The sequence below is a fragment of the Panthera tigris genome, chromosome D2, assembly GCF_018350195.1.
Source record: "Panthera tigris isolate Pti1 chromosome D2, P.tigris_Pti1_mat1.1, whole genome shotgun sequence".
Classification (NCBI taxonomy): domain Eukaryota; kingdom Metazoa; phylum Chordata; class Mammalia; order Carnivora; family Felidae; genus Panthera; species Panthera tigris.
The window spans coordinates 44,131,654-44,155,193 of record NC_056670.1 but is presented as its reverse complement, the minus strand read 5'-3'; positions in this window follow the sequence as shown (position 1 = coordinate 44,155,193).

Genomic DNA, 23,540 nt, shown 5'->3' with positions numbered 1-23,540 from the left:
ACATTGGTTCAACTTTTGGTTAAACATACAATAGCCCACGAAGCTATTAAAAAGGATAAGGTAGATCTGTACCTCTTGATGTAGTCAATATGTCCTCCAAGTATTGTCAAGTTAAAAAAAAAAAAAAAAAAAGATTAAAAACTAGTATGTTCCCAATGAATCCTTCTATATAAAAATAGAAATCTATAAATACATTGAAACCCTGGAAAATTATACAGCTCATTAAACTTTTATGATGGGCTAGCTTTGGGATGGATTTAAATTTTCCCATTCTTGGGGTGCCTGGGTCACTCAGTGGGGTAAGCATCTGACTCTTGGTTTGGGCTCAAGTTGACGTCACAGTTGGTGAGTTCGAGACTGCATAGGGCTCCGTACTTACAGTGTGGAACCTGCTTGGGATTCTCTCTCCCTCTCTCTGCCCCTCCCCTGCTCTCTCTCTCTCTCTCTCTCTCTCTCTCTCTCAAAATAAATAAATAAACTTTAAAAAAAAGTTGTCATCACACACACAGAATTTGTAACTGGTTGGTGACAGATGTTAACTGAAACTATATGCCAACTATGTCAATTATACCTCAATTTTAAAAAATGAAAAAGAAAAGGCAGAAACAGAATAGTGTAAATAGCATGCTACCTGTTTTTGTAAGAAAGAGAGAGAAATAAGAAAAAATATGTTTTTAAGCCACTTTATTGAGGTATAATTGACATACAAAAAGCTGTACAAATTTGATGTGTACAACTTCATGAATAATAGAAACTTATCTATATTCACTTTTTTATCGAGGTGTAATTGACATATTATATTAGTTTCAGGTGTACAACATAATGACTCAATATTTGTACATATTGCAAAATGATCACCACAGTAAGTCTAGTTAGCATCCATCACCACACATAGTTATAAAACAGTTTTTATTTATGATAGGAACTTCTAAGATCTACTCTCTGAACAACTTCTGAATATGCAATACAGTATTTTTAAAATATTTTTTTTTAAAGAGAGAATGCATGAACAGAGGAGAGGGGCACAAGGAGAGAGGGAAGGATCTTTTTTTTTTTTAATTTTTTTATATTTATTTATTTTGAGAGAGAGATAGCACAAGGAGGGGGCAGAGAGAAGGAGAGACAGAATCCCAAGCAGGCTCCGCACACCATCAGTGCAGAGCCTGATGCAGGGCTTGAACTCACCAACTGCAAGATCATAGCTTGAGCAGAGATCAAGAGTCAGACACTTAACCGACTGAATCACCCAGGCACCCTGAGAGGGAAGAATCTTAAGCAGGCTTCACATTCAGCATGGAGTCCAACGCAGGGCTTCATCCCACAACCATGACATCATGACCTGAGCCGAAATCAAGAGTTGGACATCTAACCAACTGAGCCACCCAGGCACCCCTGCAAAACAGTATTATTAATTGTAGTCATCATGCTGTACATGACATCTTGTATGTACTTCTATTTACATAAATAAAGACTGGAAGGATTCACAATACGTGAATAAAAGTGGTTCTCTATAGATGGCAGGTGGGGAGGTAATGAGCTGGCTGGGGGTATAAGTGCAACCAAGACTTCTAAGCACAGACCTTTTAATATTGTTTCGACATTTGAAGCAAGTATTACCTTTATGAAAAAATGAATTATGAAAAACCCAGCAACAATGGCATCATCACATCTAGTGAGGATGTGATAAACTTATTTTACTCACACACACAGTCATCTCCATTCAAGCAAGCATCATTCATTGCCAATGTCAGAGGTCATCCTCCAGTTAATTTTTAAACATTTTTTTCTTTAAATCTTCTGGAACTCTGTGGTACACTGCAAGGAAATGTGATGCCGGGGCAGTGACTAGCCCAGTATCACAGAGGCTGCAAAAAAATCTAGGTGAAGATGGGTAAAATGGAGCTTTCTTTCTTTTAAGGATGTCAAGCATATGAACTTGCCTATGACTCTTGGTGGAAGGCAGAGATGATCATTTTCCACTACGGAAGCCGTAATGGCCAAATACTCGCTTTTCCAGCTGCCTTTGCACATAGGGCATAGGCTCCTAGAACACAGGGTCAGAGCTAATCAGCTGCATCCTCCCCAGAACCTGAAATAAGAGCTAATGGTATGAAGAATCCTTTCTAGGTCATCACCAGTAGCAAAGCCACCATCTGTGTCCTGGGACAGTGACAGTATCCTAAAACCAATGTTAGTAGCGTCCAGGGTTAACAGTAGGTCCAATGGTGATAGCCTTCGTCCCATGCTGACAGACCAAACAGATTCGGCAGTGGCCTCACTTTACATCTCTGGTTTCATTTTATAGCATAAAATTTTGCTGCATCTCTGACTGCATAGCCTCCCTTGGACCTGGCTATTTTCCAGGCCAGTGTCTCCAAATCTCCCTAGTTTCATTCTATACGTTCCATTTTCCTTAAATCTGTCAGAATTGGTTTCTGTTGCTTGAAGAATCTGATTCTGGATTGCATTAGGGGTTCTCTAGCTGGAAACCAGAGGAAATAAGGGAACTGACAACCTAGCCAGGATCTCAAGCCTATACCTCTGATGGAAAAGAAATAGAGAAGAGGGTAAAACAGTCCCATAAATCTTAGAATTGTGTGTGTGTGTGTGTGTGTGTGTGTGTGTGTGTGTGTGTGTGTGTTACAGGGCAGCAGTGGGGGGTGGGGTGGGTGGCTTTCCTGAGAAGACGCTGCTGGTCCTGGGTCCTGGGTTAGGCTGGATCTGAAGCTTGCTGGGAGCGTTGACCCGTACACACGTGATGGTATTAGCCAATTAGCGATTGGAGGTAAAAACTTGAGGGTAAGGTAGCATAGAGAAACTGTGAGAGTGAACATTCTGGCACATGGTTACAATTTGAAGTTGTATGATTTTTTTTAAATAATGATCATGAGTTCGTATGGTGCTTCTGAATTCAAAAGACAGATGGATGGGACAAAGGCCTTCGGGGGTGAAGGTATGTGTGATTGCTCCTCTGGGTCTATCCAAAGAAACTTCTTTTAGACGTGACTCATTTATTCATTTAACACATGTTCACTGAGCAGATAGAGAAGTGAATTAAAAACGTGCATCTAATTTCACTCCTCTGAAAACCCCAATAAAACTTCAATAAAGCGATTTATAACTGCTTTTTTTCTTTCATTTGGATCTATACATCTTTTTTATTGTGGTAAAAGACACGGTACAAATGTGTTATCATTTTAACCATTTTTATGTATACACTTAAGTGACATTAAGTGCAGTCATAATGTTGTTCAGCCATCTCCATTTCCAGAATTTTTCATCATTCCAAACAACCCACGGTGCACTAACCCCACATTCTTCCCTCCCTCCAAACCTGGTACCTCTGTTCTATTTTCTGTCTCTATAATTTTGCTTATTCTACAGCCCTCATATAAGTGGAGTCATATTTCGGTTTTTAAAATCTGGCTTATTTCACTTGGCATAATGTTTTCAAAGCTTCATCCATGTCATAGCATGTATCAGAATCTCTTCTTTAAGGCTGAATAATATTTCATTGTACAAATCCATCACTACTGGTTAACCTGTTCGTCTGTTGATGGACACTTGGGTTGGTTCTACTTTTTGGCTGTTGGGAAGAATGCTGCTGTGAGTGTTGGGGTACAGATATCTGTTCGAGTTCCTGCTTTCAGTTCTTTTGGGTACACGCCCAGAAGTGGGATTGCCGGATCATATGGTAATTCTATATTTAACTTTTGGAGGAACCACGTACTGTTTTCCACAGCAACTGCATCTTTTTTTGTATTCCTACCAGTAACATACAAGTGTTCCACATTCTCCACATCCCCACCGGTACTTATCTTTCATTTTTTTAATAATAGCCATCCCAAAGGGTATGAAGTGGTATCTTGTTGTGGTATAATGACTTTTCTTTCTGTTTTAAAAAGTTTATTTGTTTTGAGACAGAAAGAACCAGTGGGGGAGGACGGAGATTGAGGGAGAGAGAGAATCCCATGCAGGCTTCACACTGTCAGCAGAGGGCCTGATGCGGGGCTCAAACTCATGAACCGTGAGATCATGACCTGAGCCCAAGTCAAGAGTCAGAAGCTTTGCTGACTGAGCTACCCAGGTGCCCTCATTGTGGCCTAATTACTTTTGATGCATAACCTCACTAAACAAGGGATGCATAGCCAAGCCTGTCCGATCTGAGTTTTTTACTCCACATTCTGACCCTTCTGAGACCCAAGCACATTTGTTTTAACAAAGCAGAATATGGGGCTCCTGGGAGACTCAGTCAATTAAGCATCTGACTCTGAATTTCAGCTCAGGTCATGATCTCAGTTCATGACTTTGAGGCCCACGTTGGGCTCTGCACTGACAGTGCACAGACTGCTTGGGATTCTCTCTCTCCCTCTCTCTCTGCCCCTTCCCCGCTTGTGTGCACATGCACTCACCTCTCTCTCTTAGAAAATGTCTTTTAAATTAAAAAACATTTTTTTTAAGAAAGGAGCTGAGGATGGAGAATGGGAGAGATATTGCTTACGGGTACATGCTTGCAATAGTAGGTAAGTGTTTCCTGGAGGTCTAAGACACAGTACAATGATTACAGACAACGAAACTGTATCACATATTGTAAACGTTAAACTTGCTAAGAGGTTAGATCCTAATTGTTCCCATCAGTAGAAGAAATGATAATTGTGTGGCATGACAGAGATACTAACACTACAGTGACAGTCATGTTGCAATATAAATGCATCAAATCAATATGTTGTACAGCTTAAACTTACACCACGTTATATGTCAATTATATCTCAATTAAAAAAATGAGAATTAGGCAAACCATAAGAGACTCTTAAGTACAGAGAACAAACTAAGGGTTGCTGGAGGGGAAGTGGGTGGGGCAATGAGCTAAATGGAATTTGGTGCAGAACCCAACATGGGGCTCGATCCCACGACCCTGGGATGATGACCTGAGCCTAAACCAAGGGTCAACAGACTGAGCCACCCAGGTAACTCAGCCCCTGTCTTTTTGAGTTTGTTTGTTTTAGATTCTACATATGAAAGATCTCATACAAGATTTGTCTTCCTCTGTCTGACTTATCTTACTTGGTGTACTGTTGCCAAGTTTCATCCATATCATCACAAATGGCAGGATTTCCTTCTTTCTTCTGCCAGAAAAATATTCCGTCATATGATATACCATATCTTCTTTATCCATTCTCCCATTCAGCGATGTTTAGGTTTCCATAACTTGGCTGTTGTGCAATGAACATGGGAGTGGAGAGTCTCTTCTCCATCAGTTTTTATTTATTTATTCTTTGTTTATTTTTAATGTTTGTTTATTTTTTGAGAGAGAGAGAGTGAGTGGGGGAGGGTCAGAGAGAGAGGGAGACACAGAATCTGAAGCAGGCTCCAGGCTCTGAGCTGTCAACACAGAGCCCAATGCAGGGCTCCAACTCACGAACCATGAGATCCTGACCTGAGCCAAACGGTCCTGAGTCAGACGCTTAACCAACTGAGCCACCCAGGAGCCCCCATCAGTTTTTATTTTTGTCAGGCAGCACATCTCACTATGATTATGAAATTTATTCTGAATCTTCTGCCAGTGCTTTTTGCCTGGTTGCATCTTTAGATGCGTTCCAAGGAAGTTTTGATTTAAACTGTGGTGTCCAAATTCTGGGAAGCCTGGATAATTCATGAAATTTGGATGGAAAGTATTATTGAGGTTTGTAATGGCTTGATGGGGATATCCTGAATCCTACATTTTTCCATGCATTAAACCACCACTAGATGCTGCTAAAGGCTGTGATATGCCTCAAGCAGGCTATGTTTGCCTTTCCTCCTTATGGGGAAACAACCAACATTCATTTATTTAAATGCTTTGTGTTAGGACACACTCATATGGATTTTTAATTTGTTTTTTTAATTTGAGAGAGAGAGAGAGAGAGAGAGAGAGCGCTTGTGAGCTCAAGCAGGGAAGAAGCAGAAAGAATTCCAAGCAGGCTCAGTGCACAGAGCCTGATTAAGGGGCTTGAACTCACAAACCGTGAGATCACGACCTGAGCCTAAATCAAGAGTCGGACACTCAACTGACTGAGCCACCCAGGCGCCCCAACACTAATGCATTTTAATGCAAGGTAGAGCCCAGTGGATGGGAAACGCCACCTTTTCTACATCTTTTGAACAGAGTATTGGAGCTTAGGGCTACAGAGTGTCTTCTCTGGGCCAGTTTTCATTCATTTTTCCATTTAATCTCTGTGACTGGCATCTGTTTGCCCCTCCAGATCAGCTTCCCACCCCTCTCCAACCATTGTGTGCCCCAGAGGCTGAGCTGTCGAGACAGAACTAACCAGCGCACTCCTCCTGGGACTTCCCCTTGTGTTTGGCCAGTTGGGTGCACCTGCAGGGGGCACTACACAGGAGAATGAGCACGTGACAAGTTTGTTCCCAGTTCCCACTGCAGAACTCCCACTGGCTGGCTTTGTCCTGCCACCCATGGTTCCACCGCCTATAGGGTAGCCCTCCGCACACCCTCTCTGTCTCCAGGTTTTGTCCTTCAGGCCCAGGGGAGGTGACAGACAGCCCTATTGTTCCTAGTCCCTAGTCCCCAGTCGGAGTACTGCACAATCCCCCAGTGGTTACTCTACACCTTATTCACACCTTTGTAAACAGTCTTTTTATTAAACTCTCCTCAGATTACTCAGTTGAGTGTGTCATCTGTTTTCTGCTAGGACTCTGGCTGATATAACCCCTAGAGATAGGGGGTAGCTTATCCAAGTTTGAGAGATAGTAGTAGCATAACTGGGATGGGAAACAGGTCTGTCTGAGTCCTTTGCCAGGTCAGACTTCACTGCCCAGGAAGGGGCCTACTTGAACAATGGGCAAATCGGGCACCCGGGATGAGGTCCAGTGCTGGGCACAGCAGATGGACTCTTCTGCTCTGTGCCCTACACCACTGCATGTCCAGGGCCCATCACCACTTCTGTGTCTCCTGAAGTTGGTATGTGCCCTCCCCATCATTCAGCTGCCATTGTGTTTGCCCAGGAAGCCTTTGCTTGCAGAGCCCTGAGCCGTCTCCTTTAATGACTCTTGTGGTGGTTTTTAAAATATGTCCACAAATTCTTAAAGATTCTCTCCATCAGGAATGGAGTCTAATTCCCCTTCCCATGAATACAGGCTGCCCCTAGTAATTTGCTTTCAACCAGTAGAATAGAGAAGTGATGTGCCATGAGTTTCAAGGCTGGGTCATAAAAGCAGATCAGCTTCTGTCTGCCTCTCTCCTCTTAGGACATTCATGAGACGAAATCCAGATGCCAGGCAACAGACAGGTGAGCCAGCTGAAACCCTCGCTGAGGTTCCAGCCATGAGAAAGACTCAGGCCCCAGCCATGGTTTGATTACAACTACACGAGAGATGCCACTGGGAATTGCCTGCTGAGCCCCGTCAACAGGCACAGGGAGAGATAATAATAAAATTGTTGCCATCATTTTAAGTCACTAAGTTTTGAGATAATGTGCGACATAGCAGAGAAAACCAATAAAGTTCCTTCTGCATAGAAGGGGTAGAACCCTCAATACTGATTCTCTTTGGGCTGTCCAATATGTTCTGGGATATTACTTTAAGTCTCTTTAAAAATTTTCCAAGTTTGGAGCACCTGGCTGGCTCAGTTGGTAAAGCATTCAACTCTTGATCTCAGGGTTATGAGTTTTTGAACTCATATAAAAAAACAAACAAACAAAAAACCCCAAAACTCCAAATTTGAAGTGCCTGGCTGGCTCAGTTGCTGGAGCACGATCTCAGGGTCATGATTCAAGCACCATGTTGGGTGTGGAGTCTACTTTATTATTATTATTATTATTATTTTTAATTTTAGAGAGAGAGAGCAAGCACAAGCAGGGCAGAGGGGCAGAGGTCAAGAGGGAGAGAATCTTAAGTAGGCTCCATGCTCAGCGCTGAGCCCTGTGTGGGGCTCAATTCCATGACTCTGATCCTGGGATCATGACCTGAGCAGAAATCAAGGGTCAGTGGCTCGGTCAACTGAGCCACCCAGATGCCCCTGTGAAGCCTACTTTAAAAATAAAATAAAATAAAAATGTCCAAATTTCATAAATAAATAACTCTGAAGTTTTATTTTTTCCCCATTATGGTTTGTGCTGGATTTTGTTCCTGGATACTTGAAAAGTTGATAACTTCTTGGAATTAAATGTAACTGAATTTTTGTTCAGAACAGGTTCATGTTCTAGAATTTGCTTTTCTCACTTAGTAATATATTGTTGACAATTTTCCAAATGAGCAAATATAGATATCCTGCTTTTCAGACAATGGCTTCATAGTATTAAGCTCCAGTTTTTAGGAGCACCTGGGTGGCTCAATCAATTAAGTCCCACTTCAGCTCACGGTTTGTGGATTGGAGCCCTGCATGGGGTTCTGTGCTGACAGCTCAGAGCCTGGAGCCTGCTTCAGATTCTGTGTTTCCCTCTTCCTCTGCCCCTCCCCTACTCACACTCTGTCTCTCTCTGTCTCTCAAAAATAAATAAACATAAATAAAAAAACTTTAAGATGGTTCCCAAAGCTCCTCCCCTCCTGTATTTAAGCTAGTGTGTGATCCAGATCTAGTGACTTGCTTCTAACAAATAGAATATGGAAAAGTGATGGGATGATTAAGTTACAAAAGACTGTGACTGTGACGTCCATCTTGCCCCATGACCTTCTATTTTTGCATGCTTTAATGAAGCAAGCTGTCATGTTAGAGAGGTCCAAATGGCAAGGAACTAATCAACAGTTCATAAGGAACTGAATCCTGTCTGCAACCAGGTAAGAGACCTTGAACATAGATCCTTCTTGAGTCAACTTTCAGATAATCCCACAGCCTTGACTGATACCTTGATTGCCACCTTGAGAGAGACACTGACATAGAAGACACAGATAAACTGTGCCCAGATGCTGACCCACAGACACTGTGAGATAATAAGTATGTGTTGTTTCGATACCTTAAATTGTAGAGTAATTTGTTATGCACCAATAGATAACTAACAGTAATTACTTAGGGATGGGAACTTGCAGGTTCTGTCATGTGGTGATGAAATCACTGACTTAACTATTGCATAGGGTTACCTGTAATGAAATATCCACTGAGGCAAGGCTCTGGGGCTCCTAGTGACTGACATCAGAAAACATCACAGAGGAAAGAAGGAATTCAAGGACTGCGGGTGATGCCATTGGTTTGGACTCTGCTGGACAATTGAAGGAAGGTGATTGAGAAGCACAAGGTCATAACATTTTATACCTCTTCTACTTCTGTTTATTTTTACTCTTCTCTTCTCTTCTCTTCTCTTCTCTTCTCTTCTCTTCTCTTCTCTTCTCTTCTCTTCTCATCTCATCTCTTCCCTTACATTCCTGGAAAATTCAATCCTAAAGGCATGAGGTAGGACAGAGGAAGACATTTGTACCTGGAGTGGAAGGAGTGTTGGCGGCACAGAGTGGGGTACTGGTGACTGAATGGATAAGGAGAGCATTTGTGGAGGAGGGTGGCCTGGCATAGGTGTCCGAGACTGAGAATGGTGAGAAGGACAGCACTGCAGATGGGTAGCTCAGTGAGGATGTCACAACCTGAGCAGGGTAATGAAGCATACCCTCTCGTGCTGCATTGGAAATTACCCTCAAACCTAGTAGGTTAGAACAATCATCATTTACTATCTCACAGGTTCTGTGAGTTGAGAATTCAGACTTGAATTCTCTGGCTTGTCTCTGTTCTACAGTGTCTAGGGCCTAGCCTGGCAGAATTGACAGCTGAGGGCTAAAATAATCTGAAGTCCTGGCTGAGGCTTGAGGATCTTCTTCTACGGTGGCTCACTTTATGCCTGAAAGTCAACGCTAACAAGTTGATTTCTTTCTATGTGGCCTATCCACACATGACTCCCTCCGCAGGACTGTTGAGTAGCTTTACAAAATGGCAACCGGCTTCCCTGAGAGCCAGTGATCCCAGAGAGTGAGCCAGGAAGAAGAGATCTTTTAAAAAATGAACTAGCTTAGACAGTCATATGGCATCAGTTAAGCATTTGACGCTTTAAAAAAATTTTTTTTAATGTATATTTATTTTTGAGAGTGGGGGGAAGGGCAAAGAGAGAGGGAGACAAAGAATCTGAAGCAGGCTCCAGGCTCTGAGCTATCAGCACAGAGCCTGACACAGGGAACTTCGAGATAATGACTTGAACCAAAGTCGGATGCTCAACCAGTTGAACCACCCAGGTGCCCGAGCATCTGACTCTTGATTTGGCTCAGGTCATGATCTCACGTCTCCTGGGTTCGAGCCCCACATTGGGCTCCATGCTGACAGTGGTGCAGAGCCTGCTTGGGATTCTCTCCCTCTCTATCTGCCCCTCCCCACATGTGCTCTCTTTCTCCCTCCTTCTCTCTCTCTATCAATAAATAAATAAACATTCAAAAAAAAAAAAAAGTGAGTTGCTAAATCCAACCCATAGTCAAGGAGGGGGTAAATAGGTTACATGTTCTGAAGGGAGAATATCAAAGAATTTGCAGATCTATTTTAAATTTACAAAAGATATGTAGGGACAGCTCGGTTGTGGTGTCCCAGACCCTGAGCAGAGTGAGGAGGGCATATACGTACAAGGGAAGAGTGGCACGGGTTTTCAGAGCCTGAGCAGGATGAAGAAGGCATCCATGTGGGAAAGACAGACTGGCGTGGGGGAGTTGGAGTCCAAGTGTATTTGAGGAAGGCATCTGTGCTCATGTGGGGGTGGGAGTAGTGCTGGAAGATGGTTTGCATACAGGGGATTGATCACATAAGTAAATATATTAAGGATAATTGGAGCCAGGCTTCTCACTGTCAGAAGAGTGAGTTATAAATATGGAAAGAAAAAAATAACATAATCCTGTGACGTTGGATTGGGAACTGTAGGTATGAGTGTGAACTCACAGCTCTCAAGATGAAAAGATAGGGGTGCCTGGGTGACTCAGTTGGTTAACCGACCGGCTCTTGATTTAGGTTCAGGTCATTATCTCACGGTTCGTGGGTGTCTGCTTCCCTACTGTAAAGCACTGTTTTCCCTTTGAAATTAATAAGTATTTGGTGGATATTTTGAAATTCTGTAAGTACCCCGTTCCTCATCAATTTACTCATTTATCAATGCATATCATATAGACTTGTGCTTTCCTATTTTATTTCAATGGGATATATTTTCTTTATGTGATTTTTTATTTTGACTGGCTCAAATTGTCCCAGATTTGATCAGTGGAGCCCCTTCATACTGGCTCATAGGTCTGTTTGACATGTTCCCAACATTCTTGAGCAAGTCTTTGCTTTCTGGTTTACAAAGATGTTTTGGGAAGTGCCTGAGAGGCTGTTGGTTAAGTGTCCGACTTTGGCTCAGGTCATGATCTCACAGTTCGTGGGTTTAAGCCCCGCATCAGGCTCTGTTCAGAGCCTGGAGCCCACTACAGATTCCGTGTCTCCCTCTCTTTGCCTTTCCCCCACTTTCTCTCTCTTTCTCTCAAAAATAAATAAACATTAAAAAATTTTAAAAAATGTTTTGGGCTCATCTTGTATGTTTCCTGCTCTAAGCCTGGAATCTGCCATTTCTCTATAGAACACTGGATCCTTTTAGGGGAAATGGTATTTCTGGGTGCTATGCGTGCTCATTGCTATTAGGACTCTGCTCTTCCAGGCTCCTTGGATAGCAGTAGGAAACACACACACACACACACACACACACACACACACACACACACCCTGTCTCTCTGTATGTCTATCTATCTACCCATCTTTCCATCATTTTTTTTCTTCCAAAGTTTATTTCGAGAGAGAGCGAGAGAGTGGGGGAGGGGCAGAGAGGGAATCTCAAGCAGGCTCTGTGGGTCAGCACAGAGCCCAATGTGGGGCTCGAACTCACGAACTGTGAGATTGGAGCCAAAATCAAGAGTCACGCGCTTAACTGAGTGAGCCATCCAAGCGCTCCCACATTTAATTTTCTATGAGAGAAGTAAGCCCTAGTATCTGAAGGCATTCCAAATATAATATGCATTAACTCTCTCCTTAGCATAATGCTGCTAATCGTATAACATCCGTGGGAGAACTGGAATAGTCACTCAAATCATTTTCTCCTCTTCTGTCATCCAGCTGAGGAACCCTGGTTGAGAGAGCCTGAATTCTAGTATTATAGGATGATCATGTCAGCAACTTATTCTCAAATGGTTCTGGAAAAGAAACAAACAAAAAAGGAAGTCTGAGATTGTGTCAAGGTTAAAAAGAAAGAGAAAGAAGGAAAATGCTGTAAATTCTTAATCTAAGGAACAGCCCAGGGACTTTCTATGATTGTGCTAAAATAATCGCTAACCTCTTGTAGTCACAGGATGAGGGAGCCAAAAAGCAGACCCAATGTTTGAACAGTAATTTGATAAAATTACAGTATCAGTTGAATTCATAGGCTTACCATTTCTTGGGTGCAAGTTAAGGCAGTAATGAGAGAACAGGATTCTTACAAGTTCAGTGAGGTTTACAGTACTCCTAACCACACTCAGCCTGGTATGTCTGAGGAGTCACCTCATGCCTGAAGACCCCTTAGAGACCCTGGAGCCAGTCACCTGCAAAAGGAGGCCAATCTCACTGGTACTGGCTCCAGGCCTACCCCTGGAACTGTGGCTGTCAACCTTGGTTGCACATTGGAACCACCTGGGGAATCTTAAAACCTACTGGATCTCTGGATTGCAGGCCCAGATTTTTTTTTAATTTTAATTTTAATTTTTTTTTTAACGTTAATTTATTTTTGAGACAGAGAGAGACAGAGCATGAATGGGGGAGGGTCAGAGAGAGGGAGACACAGAATCCGAAACAGGCTCCAGGCTCTGAGCTGTCAGCACAGAGCCCGACGCGGGGCTCGAACTCACGGACCATGAGATCATGACCTGAGCCAAAGTCGGCCACTTAACCGACTGAGCCACCCAGGCACCCCTAATTTTAATTTTTTTAAATAACTTATTTATTTTTTAATTTACATCCAAGTTAGTTAGCACATAGTGCAACAATGATTTCAGGAGTAGATTCCTTAACGCCCCTTGCCCATTTAGCCCATCCCCCTCCTTCAACGCATCCAGCAACCCTCTGTTTGTTCTCCATATTTAAGAGTCTTTTCTGTTTTGTGCCCTTCCCTGTTTTTATATTATTTTTGCTTCCCTTCCCTTATGTTCATCTGTTTTGTATCTTAAATTTCTCATATGAATGAAGTCATATATTTGTCTTTCTCTGACTGGCTAATTTCGCTTAGTATGATACCCTCTAGTTCCATCCACGTAGTTGCAAATGGAAAGATTTCAATCTTTTTCATGGCCGAGTAATACTCCATCATATATATATATATATATATATATATATATATATATATATACACACACACCACATCTTCTTTATCCATTCATCCATCGATGGACATTTGGCCATGCCCAGAATTTTTTATTTAATTGGTCTGTGGTGCAATTTAATTTGGGTCTTAGCAGCTCCCAAAGAGGTTCTAACTTGCAGCCAAGACTGAGAACTACACACCAAACTAGAGATAAAACCCAGCATGTCCAAAGGTCAGATTACAGCTGAAAGCCAGAAGCAGCATTGCACAGAAAAATAATTGCAAGATTTATCCTACTCATACCAGCAATATACATTATTTGGAATTCTTCTTCATGGAAGATTTGTCTCTTCTTTTCCATGTATTTATTTTTTCAATTGTTTATATCAGCATGACTCATGGATATTTATTTTATATTTTGGGTTATATATAATCCAGTGCTATTCATATCACTCAGGTTCCTCCAGTTTTAGCCATCAGGAGCTCTTTCAGTTGGCGTCTGTGTCCCTCGGACACCTCCAGCATTGGTGGGGTTTTGTTCATTTTTCAGTACTTCCTTTCTGGCACTAGTGGATACTCCAGGCTTACTGTCACCAGCTAGACCCCAAAACCTGACCTGCACTGTCCACCTGCTTGTCCTCACTGACCTTTGTCCCACATTTTCCCTTAAACTCTTCTTTCTGGCTTTCCTCTTAACTCAGGCAAATGGAAAGCAAACTGCCTTCTGAGTCACAGCGACTGCCCTGAGAAGACCTCCAGCCAGCCCAAACCAGCCAGACCAATTTGAACTTAACCCTTGGCTCATACCTGTGCAGATGGACCATAGAGTGACCTGCAGAATGACTGACAATTACCTTTATCTCATTATAATGCTAAAATCTCTGCCCAAAGAGGAACATTTACATAACATACAAGGTGTATAGGCAAGTTTCCCTAAGGTGCATGTGCCTGTGTCCCTATGCCTGCCTCTACCCTATGACAAGGCTTCCCTGTCTAAATATTCATCCTAACCCTAAATAAAAGGAACTTACCCACGCTTGCTCAAGGAGTCTCAGCTTTGGAAGCCATTCCCTGTGATCTTAATTGCTGCAAATAAAAGTTTTCTGGGGCACCAGCGTGCCTCAGTCAGTTGAGTGTCCAACTTCAGCTCAAGTCATGATCTTGCGGTTTGGGAGTTACAGCTACGTGTTGGGCCCTCTGGTGTCAGAGCGGAGCCTACGTCGGATCTTCTGTTCCCCTCTTTCTCTGCCCCCCTCCTCAAAAATAAACATTTAAAAAAAGTTTTATTTGGGGCGCCTGGGTGGCTCAGTCGGTTGAGCGTCCGACTTCGGCTCAGGTCACGATCTCGCGGTCTGTGAGTTCGAGCCCCGCGTCGGGCTCTGGGCTGATGGCTCAGAGCCTGGAGCCTGCTTCCGATTCTGTGTCTCCCTCTCTCTTTGCCCCTCCCCCGTTCATGCTCTGTCTCTCTCTGTCTCAAAAATAAATAAACGTTAAAAAAAAAAAAATTAAAAAAAAAATAAAAAAAGTTTTCTTTGTGCAACAACTCAACCTGGTGCAATTTCAGACTCACCCAGGAATGAACTCACATTGGTTCAGTTACACAGTCTTACACATTTCTTGCCCCAGTCCTGGAATCAGCCATTTCTCCAGGAGTCTCTGGTTCCTTTTATTGCAGAATGGTATTTGAAACCAAGGTCTGAGAGCTAGGTATAATTTTTATATCCTGCTACACCAAAAACAAACAAACGAACAAATAAACAAAAAAAGAAAGAAAGAAAACCAAATTAAAAAACACATGTTAGAGTCCCCAGGGCCAACCACCCCAGATCGGCCAGTGCCTAGCTTTGGAATCCTGTCCCTTTCCTTGATGTCTTTTGAGAGTCAGGGTGGGAGGCTATCCTGACCATCACCTGTTTGGTGGCCTTCTGTTAGGTGGGTACCAGTCTGGCTCTTGTGAGTCCTGATAAAACTAACAAATGATGGGAATGCAAGCTGATGCAGCCACTCTGGAAAACAGTATGTTGGTTCCTCAGAAAACTAAAAATAGAACTACCCTACAACCCAGCAATTGCACTACTGGGCATTTATCCAAGGGATACAGGTGTGCTGTTTCAAAGGGACACATGCACCCCCATGTTTATAGCAGCACTATCAACAACAGCCAAAGTATGGAAAGAGCCCAAACGTCCATCAATGGATGAATGCATAAAGAAGATGTGGTATATATATATACACACACAATGGAGTATTACTCGGCAATCAAAAAGAATGAAATCTTGCCATTTGCAACTATGTGTATGGAACTGGAGGGTATTATGCGAAGTGAAATTAGTCAGAGAAAGACAAATATATGACTTCATTCATATGAGGACTTTAAGAGACAAAACAGATGAACGTAAGGGAAGGGAAACAAAAATCATATAAAAACAGGGAGGGGAAAAAAACAGAAGAGACTCATAAATATGGAGAACAAACTGAGGGTTACTGGAGGGGTTGTGGGAGGGGCGATGGGCTAAATGGATAAGGGGCATTAAGGAATCTACTCCTGAAATCATTGTTGCACTATATGCTAACTAATTTGGATATAAATTTTAAAAAATTAAAATTAAAATTAAAAAAAATTTTTTAAAGAAAAAAAAGTGTGCGAGGGGCTAGGAATACCAAATTGAAGAACTCAGAAAGATCAATATCAACCAGAATAAAAAGAAACACACATAGAACATAAGAAAAAAAAAAAAAACAAAACAACTAACAGATGATAGTGGAGTAAGTGCCCCAAGAGAGGAAAGTAAAGGTTCATAGAGGAAGGAGAAACTAATTCAGTGGGGAGAGAAGCTCAAGAACTGCTGCTTGAGAGCAGACAGTATGGTTGACATCTTCTAGACCGCAGGCTCTTTATACCTCTATCACTCCACCTGTTGCCTGGCCCGCAGTAGTCCTCCATCAACACCTATTGGTGGTTTTACTCCACTGAGCTCAGAGCAAACCACAGAATATTAGCAGAGACCTCAATTTGGGACATCCCAAATAGTTCTCCAGCCCTGCTGCTTGTTGTAGGCAAAAGAATCCCGCAGAGTTTCTGGTGCTTAAGAATTTATTCTGGGTGGCTCAGGTCACGATGTCACGGCTTATGAGTTTGAGCTCCACATCAGGCTCTGTGCTGACAGTGCAGTGACTGCTTGGTATTCTGTCTCCCTCTCTCTCTGCCCCCCTCCCCACCTTGTGTGTGTGTGTGTGTGTGTGTGTGTGTGCGCACATGCACGTGAGCAAACGCTTCTCTCTCTCTCTCTCTCTCTCTCTCTCTCAAAATAAATAAAAATAAACTTAAAACAATGGGGGGAGGTACCTGGGTGGTTCAGGTGGTTAAGCGTCTGACTTTTGATTTTGGCTCAGGTCATGATCTCATGGTTCTTGAGTTCGAGCCCCCCATCAGGCTCTGAAATGACAGTGCAGAGCCTGCTTGGGATTCTCTCTCTCCCTCTCTCTCTGCCCCTCCCACCCTCTCTCTCCCTCCCTCGAATGAATAAACTTAAAAAAAAAAAAAAAAAAAGGATTTATTCTGTGTGCTTTCTGGAGATTTCTGAACCATCCTTGGTGGCACCAAAGCAGCATTAGGGAGATTATCCTGGAGGTGAAGTCATCAAATGGGTCCTAGACCCTTCAGATGTGTATCAGTGGTCCATATGCTTGGAGTATAATTACCAACATACATCTTGCCAGATAGAGATAAAGGAAGCTTCCAAAGGAATTTTTATATGTTTAAAGTAGACTCATAGGATTCTGGGGGGTCAGGCTAAGATTGCCCTTTGCCCTTAGCAAAGTGTCAACATGGAGGCAGCTGATTTCTTGGAGGAAGGTCACTCTGCTTATTTCAAGGACTTGTCAATGGGCTGTAAGTAGTAAGGAAATGTATTTTCCTTTTGCCTTTGTTCCCCATATCACAGATTACTAAAAAAAAATAAACTTAAAAAAAAAAGAACTTATTCTGTGTGTCTTCTGGCAAGTTCTGAACCATCCTTGGCACTTGGGAGATTATCTTGAAGGTCAAGTCATCAAATGGGTCCAAAAGTCACCAGTGCAACCTGATAAACTCTGAGAGTGGACTGGACTAAAGGGGTGGAGAGGGGACACAGAAGAAGGAAGTCAAGGCCCTGTCCCAAGTGGTGTCAGTCATGGGGACTGAGACAAACCCAATGAAGACAAAGGCTAGGAGGCAGTAGGCTGCAGGTAGAAGGTTCAACCAGTCCTGTAGCAGTTGAGGGGTGATGACCCCTGGCTGCAGGGGAGAGTGTGGGGGAAAGAACTTCAAGTGGGGGCATTCCTGTAGGCAGCTGACTGCTATACAAAAACATGGAAGCTGCATGGCCCAGACACCTGCTGGAGAATAACAGGTAAGCCAGTTTGGCAGGAGCAAGGAGGATTAATAAATGGAGCCTGGGAAGGTTCTGGAACAGGATTCTTAAACCTGGACCTGGACAAATTTCATGGCCTGGAGCCTGAAGCCAGGTGCGAAATTGGGAGATCACGTGTATTTTTCAGGGCACCGAGTTAACAGAGCACATCCTTTCCTCAAAGTTTGAGACTACTGTGGAGTCTCTGCAATGTCAGGAGACCCACTGCAGTTTCTGGGCAGAGCGAAATAAAACTCAAAAGCCGGCTGGGATAGGACCTTGCAATTTATCAACAGAGCTTGAAGTCGGTGGCCACTAACTCAGAGCTACCTCCTAAAACCCTTGGCGGGGGGGGGTAAGGGGGAACTGGTACAAATTGCCCTCATTTTACCAAAACTGACACCTCACTCCCTTTCCATAATCCCAGGGGTCCTCTGGGGAGTATCTCCGTGATTCTGGAGGAGAGGATGCACAGCCTGAGGTGAGTACAGGAAACCCCGCATGCAAACATTCATTCTCTGGAGGAGACCCCGGACCCTGTCGCGAGGGAAGCCAAGGCCTGGGGAGGCCAAGGGCGCACAGCTAATTACAAATGTAACCACAATTTCCAGGAGCTCTCTGTTAGGGGTCGCTAAGGGTTTTGAGGGCGGAGAAGACTCCGGGTCCCGAGGCATCCGGTTTGTTGTGTACATCAGCTTCAGCGGGACGGAGGAAGCAACGCAGAAGTGACCGTTGGAGACCTGAGTGCGGCAAAGATGTTCAGGAATCATGTACCTGGATGTAAAGGCCCGGATGGCGCGAAGTGTGGCTGGATGGGCATGGCAGCTCGTGACGCGCCGCCCGGCGGCCTTGGGCGCCCAGGGCCAGCTCCCGACTGCGGGTTCGCACCCACGCTTCCTTCCTGGAGCGTCATAGGCCGCACCGCGATGGGACTCAGTGGGCAGGAGGAACGGAGGTGCCGGGTGACAGGAGCAGTTCTAGCTAAGCCAGAAACCTCGGGTGAAGAGATCAAAGCCCAGGTGGAGGTGGACGGGCCAATCCCGCCGCCGCTAGCTAGTCCCCCAACCGCTCCCAAGCACCGCGCGGGACAGCAAAGCCGGTGCGCTCGGGCGAAAGCGTCCCCGACGCGGTCTCCGGCCCCGTGCAGCTCCTGGATGGGCCTTGGCTCATCACACCACATCCGCTCCCCGGGCCGCGGCCGGACAGCCCCGCTTAGCCCCCCAGGCCATCGATCAGTCTTGGAAGTGCCCGCGAGGTCATCCGCACAACAAAGGCGGCCCCAAGCGGCGCCTTCTGTCTTGTAAATATAGGGTCCCGCCCCCAGGCAAAGTGGAGCCCCTGGTACCAGCAGCCGAGGCACCAGCCCCCACTCCGCACCCCTCCCCCACAACTCCGGAGCGCTTTCATTTGAAATGTTAATGTTTTGAAGCTTCCTTCTAGGCCCGGATCTGTGTCTTTGAAAACCGGCTGAAACCTCTGGGATTAATAAACAAACCGGCATTCGGCCTGGGTGGGAACAGGGTAAACATTTGTAGGTCTAAAAGAGAGAGGCAGGAGTGCGTAGACAAACGCGGTAAATTATTACACAGCCCTGGCCACTCGCTTTAAAAACACTGCTTTGTGCACCGATACCAGGATTTGGAGTTTTCCCAATCAAGAGACCCTTATTTGCACGCTCCAGGCCGAGGACCCCGGCGGCGCTGCCTTCCGCCCCCTCCTGGCACTGAGGAATCCAGGTCACAGGTGGAGCACCGGCTGGGCCGCGCTCGGGCGGAGCCAAGCCCAGGCCCCGCCCAGGTCCTCCTAGGCTGGAACACGGCCCGCAGCTCCTTAGCCAGGCGGCCGCTAGGGCTCAGGTGTCCTCGGGTAGCCCTGACCACCGCGAGGCTGGGTTTCTCTGGCCGGGCGGCCTTAGCGTAACTCGCTCGGCTACTGCGCCTGCGGAGGACACAAAAGGGTGTCCCAGCGGGTGCTTTTCAAAAGCCTTGGCGTGAGTTTCCCTGTACACATTCGATAGTTGGTCAGGGTTATTGCCAAAATCTTATCAAGTCGGGTTCCTTGCCCAGCCCAGCTGCTAACGATGATAATGGTGCCCGCGGTCACTTTGGGAGGAGGGCTGACATTCTGCCATGCACTGTTCGAAGCGCTGCGCGTGGAGTAACCTGTGATGAGATGACACAAGCCATCAACTTGCTTCTTTCTAGAATGGGAACATCACGTACTCTCCACTCATCCTCGCAGGGAGAGAGCAAATTGGGGCATGTGCCCCCGCTGGATATGGGGTCCCAATTGTGCACGTATGACTCCACGTGCCCGGGAATCATGTGTGCTGGGGAGGGGCTGTGGAGGTGACCAGGGCACCACTGTGGTTCTGGAACGCAGCCAGGTCCCCACAATTCCCGAACTTCAGAATTCTTTAATCCACTAAATCCTCCCAGGCACAGCCTGGCCTTCCAAAAGCTTTTGCCTGGAGCTGGGCAAACCCAATAAAGGAATGATCATTTTTCAACCATGGGAGTCAGTAACACTCATATAATGAAGCAAGTCACACAAAGGAAAGAATTCTTTCCCATTCTCCTGGGAGAGGCCCCTCAGCCCAGGCAATCTTCAGAGCTGCCCAACTGCCCAGACTATGGGCTTGGGGGGGCGGGGGAGTATACAGAGGGGTGAGGGTTCACTGAGGAGATCTCCTACCCACCCAAACGCTGGAGTTGTCACTTGAAGAAATGCCAGCCCAGGTTATTCATAAGCATTTCTTACAGATCCCAATTCCTGCGTTTTCTCTGCCCCAAGTGTCAGCTGCAGATTCCCTGGATCAGCTGAGTGACAGCGAGAAGGGAGGACAAACAGCTTATGGTAGAGGACCCCCCACCTTCATCCTAGTAATAACATCTGGATGTTGTCAGAGGACCTGATGGACGGGGTGGAAAGAGATTGTATATCACCTGGTTAAGACAGAGTGCTTTGGCCTCCTATTGGTAAATAAGCCTGGCCTTGTAGACACTCATCTGACCCTCTACCCTCAGTGGTCACAGATACTTTATCTCCCAGGTTTGTTAAACCTTCCCGCAGGCACAAGACCATTCTGACTCCAACCTGGTCTCTTCCTCTAAACACCCCTGAGGTCTTAACCAGGGGTCTTAACATTACTCCTCCAGGGGGCATGGACCTCTGGCTGGAAAGGACAGCAAAAGAATACGGTTCCTCTACCTGGTGTGATGTTAACAACCTAGGGTAGCATATGCTTTATGTCCATAACCTTTGGAGAAAAACAGACACCTGTCAAGTAGCTGAGTGATCTTGGGTAAGTCATTTATCCTTGCTCGGTATTCCTTAAGTTTCCCACTGGCAAAGTGGTCAGAAATTAGAACATTCCTGAAAAGGAGGAGAGGTAGGGAAATCTGCATTGTAAACAGCACCTGGAAGCCTGCTCACTTCCTGCACACTTCACGCGTGTTCTCACGCATTCTCCTGAGGCCCCACTATATGGTGATAGAGAGGGAAATGCCACTGCCACACTGTCATCTGCTCTGGAAGTGAAATACCTGAAACTCAATCACCCTGGTATCCTGGCTTGGGTGAGCAGCAGTCAGAGACAGATTGGCTTTCAGAGCAGGTGACAGCCCAGTGGCTTGTCTCCTATCACGGGAGGTGGGCGGTCAGCTAACACCACCTCACTGCTGGGATGGATCTTGCTCCCAGCACAGTATCCCACTGACTCCTTCCTGGGAGATGAGCCCCAGCAGATCTTCACTGACATTAAATAGCCTTGTTCTGCTTCCATTGTTTCCATCTCAAGGATATTAATCCCTAGCCTGCCTGTGGCTATCAGACTTCTTCAACATTTCCATATCCATTTTCCAAACTTACTTAGAAAGAGACACAAAGCTCCAATATGACCAAACCTTCACATGCACATTTTTCTGTGTCTACTTTTCATTTAGTATTTATAGAAACAAGGAATAGAGTATGTTCGATTTATATGGGTGGGTGTATGACTCATTGGGTTCCACAAGTAGAGAGGAAGAAGGACTTTCCAGATCATGGGGGCTGCAAGGGCCAGGCAGTGGGTGAACTTATTCTAGTAGACAATGGGGAGTCACCAAACTTGTTCTAAAAGAGGGAAGTGGTTAAATTTATGTTTTATTTGGTAGCTGTGCAAGGGTGAAATTTTTTTTTTTTTTTTAGTTTATTTATTTGAGAGAGATCAAAAGCATGGGAGGGGCAGAGAGAGAGGGGGAGAGAGAGAGAGAATCCCAAGCAGGCAGAGCCCGATGTGGGGCCAGAACTCACAAACCGTGACATCACGACCTGTGCTGAAATCAAGTCTTGTACGGTTAACCAACTGAGCCCCCCAGGTGCCCTGGGTGAATTCATTTTTTGAAAGCTTTAAAAAAAATTTTTACAGTAGTTTTAGGTTCACAGAAACATTGAGGGTATATTAGAGCTCCCACATACTTCCATCCCTGCCCTCATAGTTTATTTTTATTATCTTGAATTAGTGTGGTATATTTGCTACAATCAATGAACCAATATGATGCATTAACTAGAGTCCATAGTTTACATGAGGTTCAGTCTTTGTCTTGTACACTTCTATGGGTTTTGACAAATGCATAATAGCATGTACCCACCATTCCAGTATCATACAAAATCGTTTCATCGCTCTAAAAACTCCCCCACACGTCACCTATTCATTATTCCCAGCTTCCTCCTTGTAAACCCTTGGCAACCACCAACTGCTACAGTGTTGTCTTTTCCCGAACATCATATGCTACATGGACTTTTCAGACTGGTTCCTGTCTGTTATTAATATGTATTTAAGGTTTTTATGTCTTTTTGTGGCTTAATTTCTCATTTCTTTCAGCAAGCCTTTAACAAATATTTTTCTTCCATAAACATTTACTGAACTTCTGTATCAGTACTGTCCAATAGAAATATAATACAGGTCACAAATTTGTTTTTTCTAGTAGTCGCTTTAACAAAGGTAAAAAGAGGAGCACCTGGGTGGTTCAGTTGGTTAAGTGCCCAACTTTGGCTTGGGTCATGATCTCGTCGCTCATGGGTTTGAGGCCGGTGTACGGCTCTCTGCTATGGGTGCGGAGCCTGCTTTGGATCCTCTGTCCCCCTCTCTCTTTGCCCCTCCCCCCTCTCAAAAATAAATAAACATTTTTAAAAAAAGGTAAAAAGAAACAGATGAGAGTAATTTTTAGTAAGACATTCTACTTTATATATTTAAAATATTATCATTTCAACATTTAATCACTGTAGAAATTATTCGGATACTTTATATCCTTTTGTTTTTGGCCCTAAGCTTTTGGAATCCAGTGTATTTTAGATTTTCAGCACATCTTAACTTGGACTAGTCACATTTCCAGCGTCCAGTGGACACACGCAGCAGGACAAAGCAGTTACCATGCGGGGTGCAGAGGATAGAGCAGGGAACAAAACGGACAAGGTCTCTGTCCTCACATAGGTGACAGTCTAGTATGGGAGACAGAGAAAAACGAAGTAAACAAATCATTTTGGAGAGTGAGGTGTTACTGAGAAAATAATACAGTGGTATTATAGACTGGGAGGCTGATTTAGTTTGTTTGGGTAGTCAGGAAAGCCTTTCTGAGGCTGAGAACCAAATGAGGAGGCATTAACCATCAATTCTCTGTTGCCACGATAATGCTGTGTAACAAACCACTCCAAAATGCATACGCTTAACATAGAACTATTTGTTATTGTTCACGAGCCTAAAGTCAGCTGGGCAGTTCACCTGGCCCCAGGTGGGCTCACACACACATCTGTGGGCAGCTGCAGGTCAGGTAGGTGGCCATGCTAATCCTGGCTT